This window comes from Amblyomma mixtum, chromosome 2, assembly GCF_055824585.1.
Source record: "Amblyomma mixtum isolate Tamu chromosome 2, ASM5582458v1, whole genome shotgun sequence".
In the NCBI taxonomy this organism is placed as follows: Eukaryota; Metazoa; Arthropoda; class Arachnida; order Ixodida; family Ixodidae; genus Amblyomma; species Amblyomma mixtum.
The window spans coordinates 240,412,559-240,426,092 of NC_143013.1; positions in this window are offsets into that span (position 1 = coordinate 240,412,559).

The window sequence follows — 13,534 nt, forward strand, 5'->3', positions numbered from 1 at the left end:
ATGGAGGAAAAACGCCAGCAAAAATAAAACAATGAACGCCGACGGCCTATGGCTTCAGCGCCGCGTTTTTGGCACAGCCTCGACAATGCCTGAAGCCCACATCTCTCTCTCTCATCACCCCACGCAACTATAATCACGATTCAGGCTTCCATTGACCCACGGAGCCAGTTATGCGCACTTCCTTTCCTTAAAATGATAGGAGTGTAAATGATCAGAGCGCGGCCACTAGCTCTGGACGTCGACGCACGAATTGCCATTCTTCCTTGGCGGCATACCACAGCTGACCAGCTGTACCACCGCAAAGGCACCGGGAGGCAAGCCTCCTTCATTAAGACTCCCCAGATGTTCTCTATGGGGTTAAAGTCAGCCCGTTATGTAGCAGTCATCTGGGAACAGGCGGCCCAGGATATATGTAATCAAATGTTCAGTGATAATTTCAACGTAACTCGGCCCGGCGAACGAGCCCTCGATCCGCACGAGCGCGCCGGGGCCACACTGATTGATGGTGCCCTAGACAGTGAACGAGCAGCGGGCTCTGCAAAGCACATTGTCGGTGTACTCAGACTCCTGGCCATTTTAGAGGAAACACGGTACAACAAAGATTGACTTATGTCTCCTCCAGAACTTGACCAAAGTTGAGCTAGCTCATTCCGCTGCCGAAAAAAAAAATAATAAAGCTGCAGGCTAAAATCAAAATTCCAACGTTCAGCTAAGGCTTTTGTGTGGCAGGAGAGAATGAACCGCTTCTTATGATACTGCACCTATGACAAGTCAAACGGACAGGGGGCAAACAACGCTGCACCTCATTCTTAAGACGATGATGAATTGCAGGCCACACTACTTTTTGGGGTACTGACAAGTTGGTCGAGCTTTCGCCTCGTTTTTCATTACCTTTAATGAATGACAGGTTACACCCAGTCAACACTAGGATTAGAACAACCATGAAAAGCCTCCACGCAAGAGCTAGTGTGAAGTTTGTAGTCACTGGGCGTACTCTGGCCGCAAGCGAGTGGCGCGAGATAACAACGCCGCGGTGCGCTTTCGGAGCTGCTCCGCTAACTTGAGTGCTACTCCGCTTACTTTTCCGGCTAATTGTACAACATAAGTCGGTAAGGTTCGTATATAACGCATATAAATAGCGCGCATCTCCAGCCCAGCTACTACTAAACGCTAACTTGGATAGCCTGGCCTCGAATTATTAAGAAAAACTGAAGGAAACGTTTTCGCTTCCTTTATCTTGGCCTGCTAGGTATTGATAAAACACAATACATTTTAACCCCTAAACTACGTGCAACGCATCCCTGTCATCCTAACAAGGTGAAATAATAAGCGTGTGAAACTAATACTTTTCAAGAAACTTTTTCTTTAGAACGCCTTGCCGGTGAACTCCTCGCCGGTGGAAGTTATTCAAAGTGCAAGTGTCCTCGCGTACTATGCTGAATGTCGAAGCGCACTGACTGTGCTGGTATTTGATGACTTTTTTAATTAAGTGGGGTCAAGTTGGATTGCCTTTGTTCCTTTGTCGTGTTCTTTCCTTTTACTTTTTTCTTCTATGAAATATGTTTGTTTTGAAATCTAACTTACTGCTTGCTGGAGTAATACTGGTTTGTCCGCATAGTGATCTATAACGACCCTATGTGAGGAATATTCTTCACCCTATGTATGCCTTTAACGCCTACTCCTATAAAGCTTGGAACTCTGGCTGATGGCGTTCTTCTAAACTAACCAATAATTAAATCACATTCGGCAAAGCCGCCGCGAATGCTCGGTGGTTATGGTGCTCGGCTACTGGCCCGAGAGGCTTAGGTTCGATCCAGGCCGCGGCAGCCGCCCTTGAATGCAGGCAAAATTCTAGAACCGTATGTGCTGTTTGATGTCAGTGCATATCAGAGGTCGCCATGTTGCCGAAACTATCAGGAGCCCTCTACTGCGTAGTGCCCCATAACCCGAGTCGCTTGGGGAGGCTATCCCACAAAAGCATAAAACGAAACCATAGCGATTAGTGCTGGATATCGACGGCGTCGTCGCTCTCTGTCACAGCACAATGAGTTATTGCAATTCTTAGGTACTTTCGCCACGCTTCAGTATTTTTTCCAAGCGCACAAACGAGAGCTCCATTGTGTAACTGTGCAATGTAATATGACGCCATCTTCATCGGAGCAAAACTACGCCCAATGCATAACAAAGGCCTCTTACCTCTGCAGTCATCCCGGTCCTGTGCCGTTTTCTGCCATATTACCTTCAAAAACTTCCTAATCTGATCCGCTCACATCACTTCCTGCCGCCCCTGCTGGGCTTGCTTCTCTTAGAATACGGCTTCTCAGTTACGAATAGAATATCATTAACTAGCGCTTGTTACCTAATCCACTGTGCTCTCTTCCTGTCATTTCCATACCCTCTCGTGCTGTCTTGAATTTACGTTCAAGACTTTTTGTTAGTCTCTACATTTCTGCCCGACTGATGAGTCGTGTTAAGACACGGCTGTCGCAAACTTAGCTCTTGGGGAATATTTGTTGACTTGTATTCATTATCTGAGCACCTGCCAAATGCCCTCCACGCTAAACTTATTGTCCCAGGTATATCACTCATGTGATACGGATCTGCGCTCTTTTCCTCCCCCGCAGGGGCACCTTTTGAAACGAGGTGTTGGTGCTTGGCGCCACCACGGACCCTTAGCCCCCATACCGAAGCTGTCATCCGTACCGTAGCGATAGGTTGAAAGGTGGAGGGAAGAAACCATGAACGGTGACGGTGGAGGAAGTGGTCAATCCTTGGCCGATGGGCTCCTCGTTTGTCTACCAGGCGGGGAGTCCCGGGACCTTCCTCAGTGTATAAGGGTGAATCAGAGGTGACAGAGTATTAGGAACCCTTAGCCAGTACATGCCGCATGGAAAAATTTGCAAAAAAATCTGATCGGGCCCAAAAAGGGGTCGCACCGATGCGAAAAAATTCATGCCACAGAAACCAGAAACGTTTCCGAAGTGTTTCATGGTTCACTCAAATACAGATGAACCTGTAGCAAACTTGTCTGCATTTGTGATCAACAACACTCTAAAGAACTGTGTAGGCAGAAACTACAAAGCAAAAAAGCAGCGAACCGGAGATCTCCTTGTAGAAATAAACACAAAAGAACCGAGCACCAAACTGATGTCCTTACAGAATCTTGGAGAAATGAGTGTACAGGTAACCCCGCACCGCACCCTCAACCACTCAAAGGGCGTCATATCCGAACATGAACTCCTGCAGAGTACCGATGGTGAAATGGAAGAAGAACTAGCTGAAGAAGGAGTAATAGCAGATTCGACGAATAATCATCCGGAGAAACAATGCTGAAATCAAGACAAAACACATTGTCCTAACTTTCAATAGCACAACTCTGCCTGATTCCATCCACGCCGCATACCTCCATTGTAAAGTCCGCCCATACATGCCGAATCCGAGACTATGTTTCAAGTGCCAGCGCTTTGAACACAGCATGTTGGCTTGCCGAGGTAAACCCACTTGTGTCACATGCGCAGAAGCCGCACATACAGAGGAAAGATGCGAACGTACACCAAAATGCATCAAATGCAATCGCGCACATGGCGCGTACTCCAGGTCGTGCCCAGTCTGGAAAACAGAAAAACAAATCATAACTTTGAAGACCACAGAAAACCTGTCCTACCTTGAGGCAAAAAAACGCGTCTCTTTCCAACAGAAAGGGACATACTCCGAAGAGGTGGCGCGGGGACCGCCGCTGCCTTCGGTTTCTGTCGGCACACAGGTCGATCCGAAGGACCTGGGGTCGACAACCAAGTCCTCACCACAGAAGTCGGTGATACAGTCCACAGGGCTGAAAATTTCGCGAGAAGACCACGCGATCCTCGCCGGAGGCCCTCAGGCCCCACTTTCAGCAGCGGCATCCTCGGCGACAGACACCCAGAACAGCTCTGCTGAACTGGACCTGTCGCCCCACCCCTCTAAGAAGGCAACTGCTGGCCCAAGAGACTCTGCCGCTGGAGCAGGGCCTGGTCAGCGGTGCCAGCAAAAAAGACGAATGCGAAGGCCACGGGCCATCGCCACCAAGAAGCATCCTCCACGTCCACCGTGGAGGATATGGATGTCAGCGAAAGTCCGCCGACATCTAAAACTCACACATCCGCGGCGTCTCCGCGGAAATCCGGCGCCATGAAAGTGGCGACGGATTTAACTCCTGGTTCGCCACCGCTGCAGCGGCGGCGAGACTCCCTAGAGAAAAAAGGGAAACCACGAATCACTGCTCCTGAAAATAAGTAACTTTCCCTAATCCCCAGCTTATCAAATGGCATATCTAATACAATGGAACTGTAGAGGTCTACACAGAAACTACACCGATATAACCGATATGCTCAAAACAATGGCACCTACAGCTGTGCGCCTGCAGGAAACGAACCTTGGGCCACAGCACACATACATCCTAAAAATATATATTTTCCGGAAAGACCGAGTGCAAGCTAGCCGACTCTCGGGAGGCGTCGCTATCATTACGGAAAGCGATGTCCCCGCAAGAGAGGTATCATTAAAAACAAACTTAGAACTGTCGCAGTAAACATCACTAGCCATAAAACAATAAGAATATGCTCTGTGTACATACCACCACACAACACAATTACCATGCATGACCTAGAAGAACTTCTGGGACAGTTGCCTGAGCCATATGTTGTAATAATTGGGGATTTTATTGCACACTCCTCATTGTGGGGAAGTGAGCATACTGATTCCAAGGGTCAGCTCATCGAGGATTTTATTCTTTCAAATATCATATGTTTAATGAACACAGGAAAAGCAACGTACTGCTGCCCCAGCTCTGGAAAAATGACCTGCCTCGATTTAGCGTTTGCATCACCATCGGTTTTTAATGATTTTATTTGGGATGTTTTAGATGACCCTAGGGGAAGTGATCACTTACCTACGGTTTTAAATCTAACATCAGCTACACCCATCCTCCCTACGAAGCCACGGCGATGGAAAATGCACTTTGCCGATTGGGCACTTTTCAGAACGAAGGCCACGCTGGAAAAAGAATATGCCGAAACCCTTACTATAGAAGAATTAAATAAAATTTGTCACCTGCTTAATATCTGCAGAAATAGAAGCCATACCACAAACGCCTGAAATTGCACGAAAAACACATAGTTTGGTGGTCAAATGAATGCTCATTGGCTATAAAGCAGCAAAACAAGGCTTGGGGCAACCTTCGCAGATATCCCACTGCAGGAAACTTGCTCACCTTCAAAAGGGCTAGAGCCAAGGCACGATACATTAGACGCAACGCAGAAAGGGCATCATGGCAACAGTACATATCCTCGATAAACAGCTCAATATCATCAAAGAAAATGTGGGAGCAGGTGCGGAAATTCACAGGAAATTTTACTCTATTAACTTTTCCAATGCTAACAACACCCGGTACTCAAACAACATTAGAAGAGCAGGCCAACATATTCGGTGAGCATTTTTTTCAGTTTCAAGCTCATCCAACTACAGACACACATTTCAAAAGCACAAAACATTAGTAGAAAAACAAAAACTGCCCTTTGGAACATGCATACATGAAGACTACAATCAGCTTATTACAATGCAGGAACTAAACACAGTACTAACATCCGGTAAAATGACAGCACCAGGCCCAGACAATATACATTATGCCGTGCTTGCTCACCTCTCTGAAAATGGCATAGAGGCTCTCATAAAATTTTTCAATAAAATATGGATGAGTGGAGAAATCCCCCAAGCATGGAAAGAAGAAATCATAGTACCCTTCCTAAAACCAGGGAAACCACAAACTAATCCCACGAGTTACAGGCCAATAGCACTCACTAGCTCTATAGCAAAATCATTCGAAAGCATTCTAAACATCAGACTAACCTTCATACTTCAGTCCCAGCAACTTTTAGATATACACCAGTGCGGTTTTAAAAAGACATGTTCCACAACTGATCACCTGGTACGCTTTGAGAACACAGTCCGGGAAGCGTTCATCCACAACCAACACTGTATCGGGGTCTTCTTCGACCTGGAGAAGGCTTATGATACCACGTGGAGGTTCGGTATCCTCCGTGACCTAGTGGACCTAGGTATCCGCGGCAGGATGCAGAGCTGTTTGAGCGACTTCCTGACCAATCGAACGTTCAAAGTCCCCCTAGGCGCAACCTTCTCCAAGACTTTTATCCAAGAAACTTGTGTGCCCCAAGGGTGCATCCTCAGCACGACCTTATTTGTCATCTAAATGAACTCCATAGGAAAAGTAATCCCAAAATCCATAATGTACTCAGTTTACGTAGACGACCTCCAAATAGCATGCGCGTCTTCCAGCATACCTACCTGTGAGCGGCAAATACAAATAACAATAAATAAACTGGCTACCTGGGCAGATAGAAACGGATTTAGATTTTCTCCTCAGAAAACAGTAGCGGTTCTGTTCTCTTTGAGACGAGGCCTACAGGCCGACCCCATACTATATTTAAACCAAACCCCACTACCTGTCAAACAAGAGCATAAATTCCTAGGGATAACTTTCGATAAAAAGCTCACTTTCTTGCCACATATAAACAGCTTCAAGAAAAAACTTCCCAGGCCCTCAATGTGCTGAAAATACTATCAAGAAAACGCTGGGGGTCTGATAGAGCTTCCCTGTTATATATATATATATCGGTCTCTGGTTCGCTCTAAGTTAGACTATGGGTTCATAGTATATGGCTCAGCAAGACCGTCCTACGTAAAACGACTGGATCCTGTCCACAATCTTGTTTTAAGGTTGTCTTCCTGTGCTTACAGAACTTCACCAATAGCAAGTCTGTATGTGGAAACTAATGAACCTTCTTTAGAAGATCGAAGAACTGCACTAACTTGTACATACATCCTCAAAATCCTTTCTCAGCCCAAACAACTGTGTTACCCAATTGTCACGAAATGTACATGCCGAATACTCTTCAACAACAAGCCCCATGAGATTAAGCCGTTGCTCTTGCGCTTCGAAGAAAATTGTCAAAATCTGAACATACTAAACGAAATCAAAAATATTGCCCCAAGACACGAAGCGCTACCACCGTGCTACACTCTCCCCACAGTGTGTGACGTCACACTAACACGCCTCAGGAAAACCTGTACACCACACGACCGTATAATACAAGAATATCTAGCACTGCTTAAAAAATACATAAATTATACTGCCTTTTATACTGATGGGTCAAAAACTCATGCTTATGTAGGAAGCGCAGTAATACAAGGAAAAAATGAAAATGCAGTACGAGTGCCCTCATGTGCTAGAGTTTACAGCGCGGAGTGTTATGCTATTAGTGTTGCGGTACAAAAAACAACAAATGAAAAGATCAAAAACAGCATCATTTATACAGATTCACTGAGCCTGCTTACAGCATTAAACTCCAAAAATGCCACGGAGCCACTGATTCGAAGCGTCATACACAATATAGTAAAGGTCACAACACAAAAACATGTCATAAAATTCTGCTGGGTTCCCAGTCACATTGGCATTAGGGACAATGAGAGAGCCGACATGTGTGCTCCACAAACCAGAACCATGGAAATAAAACATGTGAATTTGCCTCCTAGGGATTACATGAAGCAAACTAAACTCCCAAACTAAGATCCCAGTGGCAAGCTTCTTGGGAAAATGAAGGACACAACAAGCTGCATACCATAAAGCCCATTTTAAAAGAATGGAAATCATGCCGCCATAAAGAGCGTTTTATCGAAGTAATTTTATGTCGTTTACGCATAGGTCACACACACATCACCCATGACTTCTTATTCACAAAAAAAGACAAACCTCTGTGTGAAATGTGTGGCGAGGAGCCCGCGGTAAATCACATTTTAATTTCTTGTTCGCATCTCGAAGAATATAGAAAAAAATTTTTTACGGTATTTTACAATGAACACATTCCATTTCATCCCGCATTGCTTTTAGGCGAGCAAACACTTGTTGAGTTTTCAGTTGTTTGTAAGTTTCTAAAGAAAGCCAATGTTTTAAATCTATTATAATGTAACCTCTGTACACTTAACATAACATCATCTAACCTTGTGTTTGGCGCATGATAGTCATAGCTGCTTATGCGCCATAAAACCCCATATAACTAACTAACTAGCCATGCGATTGAGCCATTGCTCTTGCGCTTCGAAGAAAAATGTCAAGCTTTGAACATACTAAATGAAATCAAGAATATTGCCCTAAGACACGAAGCGCTACCACCGTGGTACTCTTCCGACAGTGTGTGACGTCACACTAACACGCCTCAGGAAAACCTGTAGACCACACGACCATATAATACAAGAATATCTAGCACTACAAGAAAAATACAGAAATTATACTGCATTTTATACTGATGGGTCAAAAACTCATGTTCATGTAGGAAGCGCAGTAATACAACGAAAAAAATAAAAATGCAGTACGACTGCCCTCATGTGCTACAGTTTTCACCGCTGCGTGTTATGCCATTTGTATTGCGGTACAGAAAATAACAAATTAAAACATCAAAAACAGCATCATTTATACAGATTCACTGAGCGTCCTTACAGCATCAAACTCCAAAAATTCCACGGACCCAATGATAGGGAGCATCATATACGATATAGTAAAGGTCACAGCACAAAAACATGTTGTAAAATTCTGCTGGGTTCCCAGTCACGTTGGTATTAGGGACAATGAGAGAGCCCACATGTGTGCTGCACAAGCCAGAACCATGGAAATAAAACGTGTGAATTTGCCTCCTAGGGATTACATGAAGTTAGTACGTAGCAAACTAAGAGCCAAATGGCAAGCTTCCTGGGAAAATGAAGGAAACAACAAGCTGCATGCCGTAAAGCCCATTTTAAAAGAATAGAAATCAAGCCGCCATAAAGAGCGTTTTATCAAAGTAACTTTATGTCGTTTACGCATAGGCCACACACGCATCACACATAGCTTCTTATTCACAAAAAAAGCCAAACCTTTGTGTGAAATGTGTGGTGAGGAGCCCACGGTAAATCACATTTTAATTTCTTGTTCGCATCTCGAAGAACTTAAAAAAATTTTTACGGTATTTTACAATGAACACATTACATTTCATCCCGCATTGCTTTTAGGCGAGCAAACACTTGTCGAGTTTACACTTGTTTGTAAGTTTCTAAAGAAAGCCAATGTTTTAAACCTATTATAATGTAACCTCTATACACTTAACATAACATCATCTAACCTTGTGTTTGGCGCCTGATAGCCATAGTTGCTTATGCGCCTTAAAACCCCATATAACTAACTAGCTCTTTTCCTCCCTTCAATCCGACGCGGTATGTGTATATTTTGGAAAAATTGTTTTTTTTCCTTGCTTTGGAAACGAAAGATACTGGAGCAGCCCTACCTGCCACTTTGATGACTCCGGACACGGTGTAAGAATTTCCGAATAGTAATTTGGTAGAGGTTTTAGTTGCATAATACGGTCATAGCCTGGATATTGATACTGGTCGCCATTTTGGGACCAGGACGACAGCGTACTTCCGAAGGGCGGAGCAACTTCTGGGGGCTCAAGCCCACCGCCAACTGTCATGTCAGAACCCCGCTACAAGTTGCGGCATCCGATACTCTGCTGTAACACTGACGAAGACGGCCGGCTTGTCATGTGCCTGCACGTCAGGAGACACAGCTGGTGGGACGCCATACTAATGCTAGATTTTACAAGACGCAGCGTAAGACATTCTTGAGTAGTGTCCTGCAAGTGTTGCTAATGCTGGAGAACGCCCTTTTCAAATTGGAGGTTGCCACGGGCGTCTGGGCGGGGCACATAAGCACGACTTCACGAGTTAGGACGTCTGGAAGAAGAAGCTTTGGCATTTGTTTGACGAGAACATTGAAAGCTCACCACTAAAAAGACCTTGCCTCTCGAGTTCAGTCCGCCAAGCAGTCGTACATCTTATATTCATGATGTCCTAAGTCTCAGCTGCAAGCTGGAGAGCATCATTTCGCCGGCCAATGGCCACTTCTTCATGGGGATTGCCGACGACGCATTCAACCTGCTCCTATGCAAGAACTGCGCAACAGTCGCTACTGTCTCTTACCTGTGCTATCAGGTGCAGCAAGCCAAACACCGCTCAATTGCTTATCGCATCAACCACCTTTGGGACACGGCCGCTAATTTGTCCTGCGAACATCTGCCGCGATTGCAGCAGCGTCCCTATGCGTCGAATTTGGCATGAATAGGCTGCCGATCACTGCAGTCCGTCACCCTTCGCCTTGATCCTTCAGCCTGCCGACCCTAAGGTTGCGCTGTTTTTCTACTGTCTCGCCTAATGAATATGGCATTCACGCCAGTTCGGACCGGTGGCTAGAATAATGAATACGTTGCGAAACCGTACGTTAAGAAGTTCTTCACTAGGGGAGCTGTCGTACAATTAGGTTCTGTTAGAGTAACGACATTCTGCTTGTCAATATACAATCTTCGCCGAATAGATGCCCTTCTAGGGTGTGAGTTGAGTGTCAAGACATAACCTAGTACACCTCAGTGGTGGTATAGTGGTTTCAGCATCAGCCTCGCATACAGGAGGTGCAGGGTTCGATCCCCAGTGGCGCACGGCACCGAATGTTGATACAATGGTACAAGATTTTCGTAGTCCTGGTGCTCTGCTTATCTGGGGCAAAGTTCTTGGAAAATAGATATGAATCCACCTTCCGTAGCCGAAAATACTTTGCACTATGCGCTCTTTGGCAAAAGCTTTATTTGCACTAAAAATTTCCATTATCATGATATGACTCTAAGGCACTAACAGCTTCACTTTGAGCTGATTCACTGAATGTGAAGTCAATGTCCTAATGAAAGGTAGGGACGCTAAAAAGGCGAAATAGAAATTTTTTTTTACCGCTTGCCTTTGTTTTCTCTTCTGCTTGCTTTATAAATGCCGAACTTTGCTTCAGTAAACGATTTTAAGGTCGACAGATGCTGTGAACACGACATCACAATGTCATGTTTCCAGCACGTACAAGTAGCAGCTAACACTGAGTCAGTTCGCAAATTATCACCTCCTCAGCATGTTTGGTACTTACTGCATAATATTTTTGACGCTTTAAATACATGGCCGTGAATACTGCCCTGCGTGATACGGGAATTGATAGCATATTTTTCCTTTTAACTGCAGGAGAGCCAAGAACAGGAAAAAGGCGATAAAGAGCACGCGAAACCAGTGAGAAAATCTCTAATCTCGGGGCCTATATCTGCTGGAGCAATGAAATCTTCTTCTGAACGTTTCGATGATCCCATTTCGCAAGCCCCCGGTACAAGTACTAAAGGTAAGTTCAGAATTATCAAGCCAGCATATGTTTAAGTCACAAATCTGGAGCTTTCACCCGGGCACTCTATAAACCTACCGTTGTGCTAAACTGATACCTTGATAGTCTTGTCTTTATTTTCCAGAGTGAGAATTTCTAGGTCTCTTAGAACCAAAAGGGGCCCTGCGGCACAAAAAAGCATGGTCTTTATTCATTGTACGCTGAGTAAGGGCCATTGTGATGCCTGAATGTGCAATAAGATCTCAGAAATCGTAATATTTGGTGTCTTAATCTCCTCTAGAAATGCTCCTTTCAAGCCGGTGGTGTCGCAGCGCAGCGGTCATTTTCGACACCGCAAATGAGGTGGCATCCAGATGTGGCGCTTCCTCTGTGATTGACTGGACGTCCAGTTTGAATCTTGTTTCTCTATACTCGTGAAATCGAACCAAAATATTATGTGTCTGAGTGCTGCATGTTTTTCGCATGCACAAAAACTGCGAATAAGTAAGGGAACGAAAACATAAGGATAATGCTATGGGCGACACTTTCCATTCTGCTTCAGTTGCGGGCGAGCAGCGAAAAAAAAAAGTCGACACACCTTGCCGAAAAATGTGTAGAGAAAGGCCGGACAGGAGACGGGCGGCAAGTTTTTGAAGGGGGGAGGGAGGCAGCATTCCAAACCTACGAGAAAAGAAACATCGCGGAGGTTCCTTTGTCACCCCTGCCCTGTCTACTGCACGTAGAGGGGGGACGCCGTCAAAATCCACGGCTGTGGGCTGTTCGAGCAAAGCAACAATTACATGCAAGCTTCGGCTGCGTGTGTGCTAGGAGCGCATCTGATTGTAGTGCCCGATCTCGGTACTGGGCGGGTGAGATTGGTGACTGAAACGCCTTTTCTTCTGAACTTTTAATTTTCAATCTTCGAAAGAGAATAAGTTTGATTTGTATGCTCAGATTTCAGTAATTCTTTTTGAACTGCTGTCTGGAACGCATGATGTATCCATTTAGATTAGTCCGCAGTAACGAAAGCATCCCATGCCCCTTTAAGTGCTAAGTTTAGCCGAATGCATGACAGTTGATTTGCATTCAGACGAACATCCACATGTTATCAACCGATTCGGAAATCACCTCAAGACGTGAAAGTCATAAGGCACCATCGCTATGACGTGCCTAATACAAGGTCTTTTAGCTTTATTAAGAATTTTCTTACGCTTTCATTCTTAAACGCGGAAAAGTTACTAATAGAAACGCACTTAAATGCCCAAATGAAGAAGCTGAGTTTTCTCTGGATGTTCTATTCTTCAACATAACAAAACTGCGGGAATTATCGTACTAACCTCTACTGCTGTCGACACTTGCAGGTGCCTCTGCCGAAGATTTCGGCTCGCTGAGCAGCGCACTCCCCCCTGTTGACGCCATCGCACAACACAGTCCTTTCAACGGCGATGCCCCGACCGCAACGAGGATGCCTTCGCACCTTCACGGTGTTGAAACATCCATCACTGACAGCGCCAGGTCGGCCGAAGAAATGCGCCAGATAGAGCAGCCTACGACGTCGTCTGACGAGACTGGTTGTGCAGGCAATGTGCGACCGAATTTATTGGAAGAGCCCCGGAAAGACAAGTGCGTTATCAGTATTTCATGAAATCTGCAGGTAGCTTAATTTTTCCGCGATAATTTTAGGCGTGATTACATGTATAACATTCTTAATCGTTCGATCGTCAGCCTTCAGCAGGTTGATACCGTGGCTACGGTTTTTGAAGAGAAAGCTTTTTCTTATAAGACGAGTATGGGTAACAGGGCAGAGCGTGTGCAGACCTCGAGAAGAGCGGGCGTACAGTAACCATTTTATGGAAGTGACGAGAGTATAAAATGTAAAAGAGCCCAGTCTGGCTACAGAATGTGCAGTTGTATTATTGCCTGAACATCAGAAGCGTTGATCTAGGCGCAGCGATTTAAACTTGGCCTTGCAGCTTCGTGCGCTATGTCAGCGCGTGTAAAACTCCTGGAGGCCGGAAGGAATCTTAACCCCTTAACTACAACCTCTGAGCCCACAATCAGCCGTGGAACATTATCGTCAATATACATCGTAGGTTCCAGGTGGTAGAAGCAGGTGACGTATTAGCATGCGCACAAATACATAATTTGCCAATCTTCTCTAAGGGGTCCCACTGGAGGAGCCGTAACTACTAGGCAAATTTCTGCAACATGTTTTAAGGATTCCAAATATGATATACAGAGCAAATAGATGCACTTAAAGAATCCTCG